Source organism: Hyla sarda, chromosome 6, assembly GCF_029499605.1.
Source record: "Hyla sarda isolate aHylSar1 chromosome 6, aHylSar1.hap1, whole genome shotgun sequence".
NCBI lineage: Eukaryota > Metazoa > Chordata > Amphibia > Anura > Hylidae > Hyla > Hyla sarda.
The window spans coordinates 274,000,143-274,012,650 of NC_079194.1; the positions used below are offsets into that span (position 1 = coordinate 274,000,143).

Sequence of the window (12,508 nt, forward strand, 5' to 3'; positions counted from 1 at the left end):
CACCAGTTAATTAAAAAAAAAAAAAACGTTTTCCACCGGAGTACCGCTTTAAGCCCACTGGTTATTATTACATTCCCATATATTTTTAGGGGAAGAAAAAGGAGCAATGCAAGTTTTCCAAAACATTTTTTCCTTATTCATATCCCATAAAACATAACTTTGTCCACTTCCTTACTGGTAAGACCATGTTAACACACCATTTCCTGCCATTTTTGCATAAATGCAGACTTTTTTAATGGATGAAAATACTGAGAATAAAAAAAAAGAAAAGAAAAACAAAGATTTTTAGCCAAATATATTTAAGGGTTATCAAAATTACATCCAATATTTAACTACACAGACAGTTTTCCCTTGACTACAGTGGAAAACATTATTAAAAAGGAAGATTCCAAGTAGAATAATCACATCTGCACTCACCTGTAAAATTAATTCCTTTATTGCATCATCACAAGTGGATAGGAGCCGGCCTTGGTGGGGTCGGGAATGGAGCGCTGTTGCGCTCCATTCCCGACCCCACCAAAGCCGGCTCCTATCCACTTGTGATGATGCAATAAAGGAATTAATTTTACAGGTGAGTGCAGATGTGATTATTCTACTTGGAATCTATACAGATGTCTTCTTCTCTTTAAAGGGTACCTCTCCTCAAATAAACTTTTGATATATTTTAGATTAATGAATGTTGAATAACTTTCCAATAGCAGGTTAATGAAAAATATGCTTCTTTCTATTGTATTTTTCCCGATCAGTCCTGTCAGCAAGCATTTCTGACTCATGCTGGAGTCCTAAACACTCAGAGCTGCCAGCCTGCTTTGTTCACATCCAAACAGGCTGTGAACAAAGCAGGCTGGCAGCTCTGAGTGTTATCCTTTGTGAACAAAGCAGGCTGGCAGCTCATAGTGTTTAGGACTCCAGCATGAGTCTGAAATGCTTGCTGCCAGGACTGGTAGGGAGACCCCTAGTGGTCATTTCTTCAAAGTGGAAAATTAAATAGAAAGAAGCATATTTTTTAATAACATGCAATTGTAAAGTTATTCTGCATACATTAATCTATAATATATCAAAAGTTTTTTTGATGAGGGGTACCCTTTGAAACATCTCGCAGCCCTATTCAACGGATTTCACCTCTCCTTTCATGGAATACTCCCGACAAGATTTGCACATTAGAACTTACAGTAGTGCGGTCTTATCCTTTTTTCTACTATCCCAGTATTATTAAAAGGAAACTGGCGGATTTTTAAACCAATTTTGTAACTGTAAAGGGGTATTTTATGGTTCAAAAGTATAGTGTGTGAACATGGTGTGAAAAAAGCAGATTGTGTCTCCCTGATGGAGCATCCATCAAACAGCTGTTATCTGTGGGTAAGCCTAGCAATAAAGTTGGGCATACATACATATAAGAAAACTGTTGGCCAAATGCTACCTCTCCCAATCCCCAATACACATTCACAGCTTACAGAGGCTCATCTCTACGGCACAAAAAAAAAAAAAAAAGGATCTGGCATTGAATTTCAACATGTTTGATCATGCCTTCTGCCTGACATCTTTTGGGGAGAGTTGTTAAAGAGTACCTGTCACCAAATAAACTTTTCTAAACTAGCTCAGGCTATGTTCTCGAACTACTCCTATCACTCCTCCCACCCTTAAAAAACATTACAGAGCTTTAAAAAGCTCTGTATCTTACCTTTCTTCTTGCTCACATAGTGCAATCTCCCAGAAGGAGAAAGTGGGTGTTTCCCAGCAGGCATGACTTTACTGAAGCCTGCTGGGGGACCACTTTCGCCCTCACATGGTTGAAGTGCTATGATGAATAGAAGACCTCAAGCTCTGTGCAGCAGCTTTCAGTCTGTGTATGTATCCGTGATGCTCTTTGCAGCTTTCAGTCTGTGCAGCTGTTAATCAAGCTCACTGCAGAGAAACACTTCCTGAGTTTGATCTCCTGCCATTACAAGACGGAATGTGTTCTGGCCAAGAAGGGAGACCCCTGGTGGTCAGAAGTATACAGCAGAAAAACTAAACTTTTTTTTATGGAAGCATATTACAAAAGTTATTAATTTGGCATAAAGAATCAAATATTAAAAACCCTGTTTAATGACAGTGCCCATTTAAATAACCAAAATCAATGGGTTATTTACCTTTTTCTGATGTGGTCTTGGGAGTGGTCTTTTACGGTGAAACCTGGGAGTGGGATTTTCAGTATATGCTAATTAGGTGGTAACTGGCACAGGCGGGGTAACTGGCACTCTGACGTCAGCACTGCTGGCCACAGTGCTGCCCAGCTCATCAATATTCCTCCCCTCGCTCCACTTCTCCCTCTTTATTACAGAGCGGGGAGAAGACGGTGAAGTGGAGGTGGTGAGTAATATTGAGCTGGGTGGCGCTGCAGCGGTGCTGACGTCAACGGGTGAACGGCGCGGCGGATAAGAGCATGTTAGGCATCAAACTGATCAGCATGCCCCGCACTACCAGCCAGGAGCAAGCTGACAGTTTTCCTTTAACACCCAAAAAGGGTTTTAGACTTTTCCACAAACTTGCTCTCAGTTGTTATCCCAGGATTAGCAGCAGCAAACAAGAAGCTTAATAGATGACACCATGTCAACAGTACCAAGTTGACAGGCCAAAATCATAGTCAGGCATCATTCGATCAGCATTGGCAATAGTAGATAGGCGGGGGTCAGGGCAGGCTGCAGACAATTAAAAGCGATCTAATATGTGAACAGACACAGTACTAACAGTAACATAGCTAAACTGGAAGCAAATGGGCTATTGCTTTGGCCCAGAGTGAAAGAATTAAAGGATGAGGGTCTTTTTATAAAGTCCAGGTCCCCAGAACATTGGCTGATGCCTGACAGCATTTAAATTGGGCACAAATTAAAAGGATGAGGGTCTTTTTTTTTATAAAGTCCAGGTCCCCAGAACATTGGCTGATGCCTAACGGCATTTAAATTTGGCACATGCGCCTTTCAAGATGTGTGCATGTGCCCAAACCTTAGTAGAATGGTGGGAAGCAGCAAGGAGTAAAGAGCAGAGGCAGCAAAGAGTAGGCCGCCATACACCCTAAAATATATGTTAATAGATTGTGGAAATAATGGTGACTAAAAGTGTTTCTGTAATATGAAAGTGTGGACGGAGTGCCTCTGGAGAAGAATGCCTCTATATTTTGCCATGGTTTAGCACATGTATGGTATTTAGCCTCCATTATAAAGGCATGGGCCAGGTTTCTACTATGGAGTACTCTACAGCTGCCCATAAGCATCGGTAAAAGTTGGTAGAAATGTCCTTCATTAGGCCTACAAGGGCTTATCCCAATGTTATAAGGTTATCCTTTATCCAAAGGATAGGGTAAGAGTATCTGATTGGTGAGGATCCACTTTTCAAGAGAATGGGGGATCTATTGTCCCCCAAGTGCATGGTACAGTAACTAGCATGCTCATCCACTGCTCTATTCACTTTCTATGAGTGAAATGCTCTCATATCTGGAAATCCTATATAGAGTGAGTGAAGTGGTGGTCAAGTATTCGCACTGCGGCTACATTCACTCAAGGGACCATGGACACCCATTCTCAATGTGTTGAAAACCTCTTTAACAATATTTGGATAACCCCCACACATAACACGTGATTCTGGTTGAGGTCTCCTGTAAATTGAGGGTCTCAGTAAATTTTAAAGAAACATGAAGAGTTAAATCATCCTCTAGGACCAAGTTGCACGTGTGCAAGCTGATTTCACAGCATAATTAAATGTTTGCAATGTGTTCCAATAATAGCACTTTTCTTTGTCAAAATCACAATGTTTCCATGGAGACCTCTTCAAATTGCACCCTATTCTTAAGCAAACATTCTCCACAATATGCATAACACGTTTTTTTATTTTTTTATTTTTTATTAAAGCATGCATTTATGGGATTTAAACTAATAAAATACAAAGTTTAAACTGTAACGCAAGATGATGGTAAGGTGGGTGGTGATATCATATAACCTATGTGTAACGCTGGCTGGAGGCAGCCTCTCCAGGAGCAATTTAGTGATGAACAATGCTTTTTAAAGCATCATGGAGACCATGTCACAACACAGAAGTGATAACTAGGTTTCTCTGTGAACAAAACATTGACATTTTAGGTGCATGGCTAGGAAAATCCCCAGATCTCAATCTCATTGAGGACCTATAGTCAATCCTGAAAAAGAGGGTGGACAAACAAGTCAAGAACATAAAAATTGAGATAAAGTCCAAGACTTTGGTCCAAAACAAGGTATTCATGGTTTGTCATAAGTCAGGATTTGGCCCAGAAGTTGATATCCAACAGGTTAGGGCAAATTGCAGAAGTCTTGAAAAAAAAAAAGGGTAAGCACTTTAATTAGTGAGTCTTTGCATAAACTTGATGTATTTATCAATAAATTTTTAAAAACGTATATAAATTATTATATTGAGTACTTCAATATACTATAGAAACATCTGACTAGAAAATCTAAAAATACTAACGTAGCAAATTGTATAAAAAACTAATTGTATCAGTCGCCAGATACCATGACTGTATGAATTAAACATTACTTTAATTGATCAGGGGCTCGGTGCTGGGACCCCAACTGATCACCAGATATAGCTGGGAGAAGTGCTGGGTGTGTGCTTCACTCCCCAGCTTGCCACTCAATTGTAAGTTAGGAAGTAAAGCATGCAGACATGTACTTCTCCAGGCTATATCTAGTAATTAAATGGGGGATTCGGCACCAAGACCCCGACTAATCAAAACTTTAGACATGCCAAATGTTTTTTTTTTTTTTTAAAGGGGTACTCCGCTGCTCAGTGTTTGGAACAAACTGTTCCGAACACTGGAGCCGGGAGCTTGTGACGTCACAGCCTCGCCCCCTCATGATGTCACACCCTGCCTCCTCAATGCAAGTCTATGGGAGGGGGTGTGACTGCTGTCACGCCCCCTCCCATAGACTTGCATTGAGGGGGCGGGGTGTGATGCCATGAGGGGGCAGGGCTATGATGTCACGAGCTCCCGGCTCCAGTGTTCGGAACAGTTTGTTCCAAACACTGAGCAGCGGAGTACCCCTTAAAAAAAACAAAAACTTTTGGCATGTCTAAAGTTTTGATTAGTCGGGGTCTTGGTGCCGAATCCCCCATTTAATTACTAGATATAAAAAAAAAACTTTTGGCATGTCTAAAGTTTTGATTAGTCGGGGGTTTGTTCCAAACGCTGAGCAGCGGAGTCTTTAAAGGGGTTATGCAGGAAAAAATATATCAACTGGCTCCAGAAAGTTAAACAGATTTGCACATTACTTCTATTAAAAATTCTTAATCCTTTCAGTACTTATGAGCTTTTTAAGTTAAGGTTGTTCTTTTCTGTCTAAGTGCTCTCTGATGACACGTGCCTCGGGAACCGCCCAGTTTAGAAGAGGTTTGCTATGGGGATTTGCTTCTAAACTGGGTGGTTCCAGAGACACGTGTCATCAGAGAGCACTTAGACAGAAAAGAACAACTTTAAGTTCAGAAGCTCATAAGTACTGAAAGGATTAAGATTTTTTAATAGAAGTAATTTACAAATCTGTTTAACTTTCTGGAGCCAGTTGATATATATATATATATATATATATATATATATATATATATATATATATATATATATATATATAAAATCCTGGATAACCCCTTTAAGTGACAGCAATGCTTTAAAAAGGAAATACCGTAGTTATCCAACACACAAGTGAAGGAGTTAAACTTAACAAATGGTTCCTTTAAACAAGTGCTCACTATAATCCAAGCTACCAAATGTTTCCTATCAGTCTTTCACAAACTGGTTGTGAAACACTTTGCATCCTGAGCACCAGACACACTTGCTATTATTCATGCAGTCATGATTTCTGTACTGTATCAGAAAACTCATGAAGGAGTCAGGTCATCTGTGCATAGGATGACGCAGAAGCACAAATCCACATTGATTTTCTAAAGAACATAAAAGTTTAGGACTAGTATCGTCAAAGTCCTGATTTGAACCAGATAGAGATGATGAGCTGAACCACAAATAAGAAGTTGAAGCCAAAAAAATCAATGTGCCTCTGTTAAAGCAATTTTGCAAAGAGGAATGGTATACCATTTTTTTTTAATAGTGATAAAAAAGGAGAAAAAAAAAAAAAAAGGCTTTTTGCAAAAGGTGGGGTTACTGTTTAAAAAGGCCATCAAAATCTGATTGGTGAAGGTCTGATGCCTGGCATCCCCACCAACCCGCTGTTTGCAAGAACCCTGTACCTTGTCTAATGGCCTTGCTGGATTACTCTAACTCGTCTCTTATAGAAGTGAATGGCTACTACACAATATTTAAACTCTGTGGAGTAGATTTATCAAAAACTGTGCAGGAAGAGTGGTATAGTTGCCAATGGCAACCAATCAGATTGCTTCTTTAACTTTTAAAGAGACCTATGAAAAATGAAAGAAGCAATCTGATTGGTTGCCATGGGCAACTGCACCACTCTTCCTCTGCACAGTTTTTGATAAATCTCCCTGTGTGTATGTGAGTGGAAACATCCAATCAATATGGTTGGCAGAGGTCCTACAACTGCGCTAAGTACATCGGCTAGTAGCAGCTAGAGATACATTGTTTGTTTTTTCTTTTGTAGAGTGGGGTGCTAGAGTATCATGACACCCCTGGTGGGTTCTCATGGCACCCTGGTTGGGAATGACTGGCTTATACAGTGCACTGCAATAGCATTATATTTCAGTTAGCTGTCATATCTGCAGTCTATTATTAATGTTTGCCTATGGCACGCTGTCATAGTAGATCTAATATGGCAGCCACAGAGGCCTTCAAAAGGCCCCTGGCTGCCATGACAACCAATCAACATCATTTAATTCTGTCATAAGGGTGCTGACCAGAGACATAAAAGTAACGGCACCTGTCTTATAACCTCCAACATGCCATGGTTGCTACTGAACTCCAGTCCGTTCTTAGGGAGGAGAGTAGCAGCTGCACACAGCAGCCGACATCTGATGGGTATGGAGAAGGCCCAGCTCCTGAGCATGCTGTATTCTTCCCCAAATGGCATGTGTCAAAAGGGGGTAAAAAAGGAGGGCAATGCAACCAATTGCCTAGTGACCTCCACCACCTACTTCATCCAGTACATTCACACAAGACAAGCAAGTTGGTGATAGACAAAAGCAGCTTTTCTGTTGTTAGCTATAATCATGTTTCAACTACCTGCACTGATAAGTTGAAAAGGGACAAATTGTTGCAAAAGTTGCTATTCAATAGGTTGCACTATAGTTGAGCAGTGCCCTAAAATAGGCATACACAAATGATAGCTATTGCTATATAACCAGAGGAGAGTTCATCAAGTTGATCCATGAGGAAGGTTAAAAATTCTTTGAGACAGATGCACATTGTCCCATAAGAGGAAAAATTCCTTCCCGACTCCAATATAACAATCAGAATATTTTTCCAGAAAAACATCCAGGCCCACCTTTAAATGCGCACTGTCATTAAAATTATTTTTGGCATATGATACAGCAGGTAAAATGAATAAAAATGAAAAAAATAATTTGCTCATTTGTGCCCATTTAACATCACTACAAGTAGCAGATTGTTCCCTAGTCTCACTGCTCTTACAGTGAAGAATCCCCGTCTGTGATGATGGTGAAACCTTCTTTCTTCTAGACGTAGAGGATGCCCCCTTGTCATTGTTACCAGCCTAGGTATAAAAAGATCACTAGAAAGATCTCTGTACTGTCCATTCATATATTTGTGCAATGTGGTCAAATGGCCCCTAAAACATATTTTCTCCACACTAAATAACCCCAAGCTTGATAACCTGTCTTGGTCCTGTAATCCTCCCATACCATTAACTATCTGTGTCGCCCTCCTCTCCACCCTCTTCAGTTCAGCCATGTCCTTCTTATATACAGGTGCCCAAAATTGGACACAATACTCCATATGTGGTCTGAATAATGATTTGTACAGAGGCAAAACTATGTCCTTGCCACAAGCCTCTATGCCTCTCCTGATGCATCCCCCCCTTCCCACTTGTGCGAGTTGTGCCCAAATAATTACTTCCCCCTTCTTTGCTGCCCCAATCTATTTGTCTTATTAGTTTTTCTGCTGCTTCCATTATACTTGGCGACTTATAACAAACCCCTATCAGTCATTTATTATTCTTTCTCCCTCACAGATGTCTTCACACAGAATGGGCCTAACACAGGATTTTACATATAAGCAAACCCCTCCCCCTTTCTTACTTGTACAATAATTTCTGAACACACTGTAACCCTGCATGTTAACAGCCCAGTCATATTTCGTATCAGCCATGTCTCATTTATCCCCACTAGTCTTCATAGTCTTCTTCCAACATTATTAGTTCCAATTCCCAAATCTTATTAGTGAGGCTTCTGGCATTCGTGTACATACATCTTTATTTAATATGTCCTTTCTTCTTATCAGTTGTGTGTGATCTACCTCCTTCCGCCACTTCACCCCTGGTTTAATTACCTCTATATTAAAGCCCCCCTTGCCTATTTTATGCCCTCTTTCACCCTTCTGGCCATCTTGTCCCCAAGCACAGCTGCACCATAAGCAATGAGGTGCAGCCCATCTCTACTGTAGGGTCTGTATGCGACAGAGAAGTCGGCCTAGTGGTGGTGGCTTATCTACCTGAAAACTTAAAGAATCGGGCAGTTGAGATTACATTTTCTTGGTCCTTTTCTCCCCCTAAGATCCTGTGGGGAGGGAAAGGCCTCATTCAAGTGACCATACTGTAATCACATTTTAGCATCTGTATCCTGGCTCTACTAAGGATATAAAGGATAGAACTTACATCATCACAGAGACCTACTGTTGGGCTAGGACTTACTACCATAAAACAGATACTAACAAGCAGCTTCATTAAAGGGGTACTCCGCCCCTAGACATCTTATCCCCTATCCAAAGGATGGGGGATAAGATGTCAGATCGCCGCGGTCCCGCTGCGGCACCCCGCTATCATTACAGCACAGAGTGAGTTCACTCTGTGCGTAATGATGGGCGATACAGGGGACAGAGCAGCGTGACGTCATGGCTCCGCTTCTCGTGACATCACGGCCCGTCCCCTTAATGCAAGTCTATGGGAGGGGGTGTGACAACCGCCACGCCCCCTCCCATAGACTTGTATTGAAAGGGGCAGGCCATGACATCACGAGGGGTGGAGCCGTGACGTAACGATGCTCCGGCCCCTATATTGCCCGTCATTACGTGCAGAGCGAACTCTCTTGGTGCTGTAATTATAGCTCAGTGCAGCAGCGGGGATCCCGGGGCTGCCCAGCAGCAGGACCGCGGCGATCTGGCATCTTATCCCCTATCCTCTGGATAGGGGATAAGATGTCCAGGGGCGGAGTACCCCTTTAAAGTCATCTGAAAGAGACCTAAATCAATCAAGGATGGAGTCTAGTCTGTTTAACATTTTTAGCAGGTGAGATAAATTTTGCCAATTTATACGCAGTATATTTATTTACTATCTATTAACCGGATGGATTGTAAGGGAACCATACTATGTAAAGCGCACCGTATCTATATTTTGTTAGAAGGACCTCCTGCCAAAAAAAAAAAAAAAAAGGTTAATCTAAGGGTCTCTTGTTGCAGAGACCCCTGGCTTGTAATGTTTGAGGATCCAGATTTGATGGTTTAAAGGGGTAGTCCAGTGGTGAAAAACTTATCCCCTATCCTAAGGATAGGGGATAAGTTTGAGATCGCGGGGGGTCCGACCGCTGGGGCCCCCTGCGATCTCTCTGTACGGGGCCCCGGCTCTCCGCCGAGATAGCGGGTGTCGACCCCCGCACGAGGCGGCGGCCGACACGCCCCCTCAATACATCTCTATGGCAGAGCCGGAGATTGCCGAAGGCAGCGCTTCGGCTCTGCCATAGAGTTGTATTGAGGGGGCGTGTCGGCCGCCGCCTCGTGCGGAGGTCGACACGCCCCCTTCCCGCGGGCTGTCGGGGCTCCGTACAGGAGATCGCAGGGGGCCCCAGCGGTCGGACCCCCCGCGATCTGCAACTTATCCCCTATCCTTAGGATAGGGGATAAGTTGCTCACCACTGAATCACCACTGGACTACTCCTTTAATTCGTTTTTTAGGTCAATGAGCTGTCTGTGTGATGCATGATGTGCTGTGTTGAGCAGCATAGGCCATATTCGAATTCGCGATATTTCGCGAATATATGGACGATTATTCGTCATATATTCACTAAATTCGCAATATTCACGTTTTCTTTTCGCGTATGCGAAAATTAGCATATGTGAAAATTAGCATATACAAAAATTAGTATAAACGAAAATTCGCATATGCGAAAATTCGCACGCCAGTCTCACACAGTGATATTAGAGCCATCTTTACACCACACAAGCTGGAAGCAGAGAGGTGTGATCACTGTGAAAAAAAAATAAAAAAATATTCGTAATTACGAATATATAGTGCTATATTCGCGAATAAAATTCGCATCGCGAATATTCGCAAGCAACACTACTGTGTCCGCCAGGGTGAAAAACTTAGCAATTCTCCTCTCTTGCTAATGATAATAGTATATTTGAAAAATAAGTTTCCAAATCTAAAATAAGCAACATTAGGGAAAGAAGAAAGAAATTTACGAAGTATAATATTAGAAGCACTTTATCACTTTGGAACTTGCCAAGTTTCTACTATATATATATATATATATATATATATATATATATATATATATATATATTATATATATGAACAGATAGTCAAGGACAACAATGTCAGCTCGTCAGCTCCATGCAGATATACTCTAGCTATATAGTAGGTCTACACAAACCACTGTTTGTGCTGTTTTCTTCCAGAATTGGACTCAAAATTATTTGAAGCCTTTCCTTCCACATGTTCCATCTTTTATCTATAACTAGGATCCTGGATATAGATAACTGGAGTTACGTCATTATTTTAAGTAGATGGGATTCATTTACAAAACAAGACTAAACTTTATTTGAAAAGAAAAAGTACGTGATTTAAAATCTACCAATGTATAGATAATGCCCTGTCATCTAAGGCATAGTGTCCAAAGAGACGTCACCCAGGGTTGAAAGAGACAACGCTTCTATAGTGAAGTGCTCCAGAAGGGGTTTTATTGAACATGTTCACCAACTCATTAACACTAAAATACCCACTTCAAAAGTGATAAGGGTATTTGTCATCTTCAGTTCGTTAGATATTTTAACACATACATGGGTTGTACCGTGTTTTAACTTCAAGTGGAACTCTGGTGGAAACAAGTAGAAAACAAATGTTTTCAAATCAACTGGTGCCAAAAAGTTAAACAGATTAGTAAATTACTTCTATTTGAAAATCTGAAGCCTTCCAGTACTTATCAGCTCCAGAGAAATTTGTGAAGTTCTTTCCAGTCTCACCACAGTGCTCTCTACTGACACCTCTGTCCGTGTTAGAAACTGTCCAGATTAGAAACATATCCCCATAGAAAACCTCTCCTGCTCTGGACAGTTCCTGACACAGACAGAGGTGTCAGCAGAGAGCACGGTTGTCAGACTGGAAAGAACTTCACAAATGTCTCTGTTGTATATCTGTAGTATACAGCAGCTGATAAGTACAAGAAGGGTTAAAGGGGTATTCCAGGCGAAAACTTATATATATCAACTGGCTCCGGAAAGTTAAACAGATTTGTAAATTACTTAAAAAAATCTTAATCCTTCCAATAGTTATTAGCTTCTGAAGTTTTCTGTCTAACTGCTCAATGATGATGTCACGTCCCGGGAGCTGTGCATGATGGGAGAATATCCCCATAGGAACTGCACAGGGATGTGAGTCATCAGAGAGCAGTTCGACAGAAAACAGCAACTCAACTTCAGAAGCTAATAACTATTGGAAGGATTAAGATTTTTTAATAGAAGTAATTTACAAATCTGTTTAACTTTCCGCAGCCAGTTGATATATATAAAATAAGTTTTGGCCTGGAATACCCCTTTAAGATTTTTCAATAGAAGTAATTTACAAATCTAGTTAACTTTATGGCACCAGTTGATTTGAAAACATTTTTTTTTCCACCGGAATTTCCCTTTAATTAATTTTAGAAATGTTTTGCAATTTGGCTTAAGGAAGGAATTATTTGCTAGAGTTGGTAAAGAAGTGCATATGGAATATCCAGAATGTTCATGTGGAGCAGAATAGCGCCATAGTACTATATCTGGGTTATATTAATAGAAAGGTGTTAAATCTCACTGGGTGTTTTCTTTCTATTTATTATTATTTTTTTAAGGTTTTTGCAGATACAGCTATTTTCAGTGCCTGGAAAATGCAACGGTTGAGCAGTTTTCAATAGCAGATCTCATGTGTCAATGCACATGAAAATTATTACAATTCATTTGAGGGTTTTCTACAATTTATCTAGTCTAGGCAATCCTTTGTGAGCTTAATACATAAGAAGTCAAATCCCTTTCCTAGGCTTTAGTTTGCTACAATGTATCCCATGTAAGGCTGGGTTCACACTGTTTTTGCCATACTGTTTTCAATCCGTTTTT

The 12,508-nt window shown here is 40.8% G+C and overlaps 1 protein-coding gene across 2 annotated transcripts in view; it reads left to right on the top strand.

The window, feature by feature from the left end:
* The window catches only part of SPTBN2 (spectrin beta, non-erythrocytic 2), a 224,575-nt gene that overhangs the window by 76,464 nt on the left and 135,603 nt on the right, over nt 1–12,508 (top strand). The window lies entirely within an intron of this gene.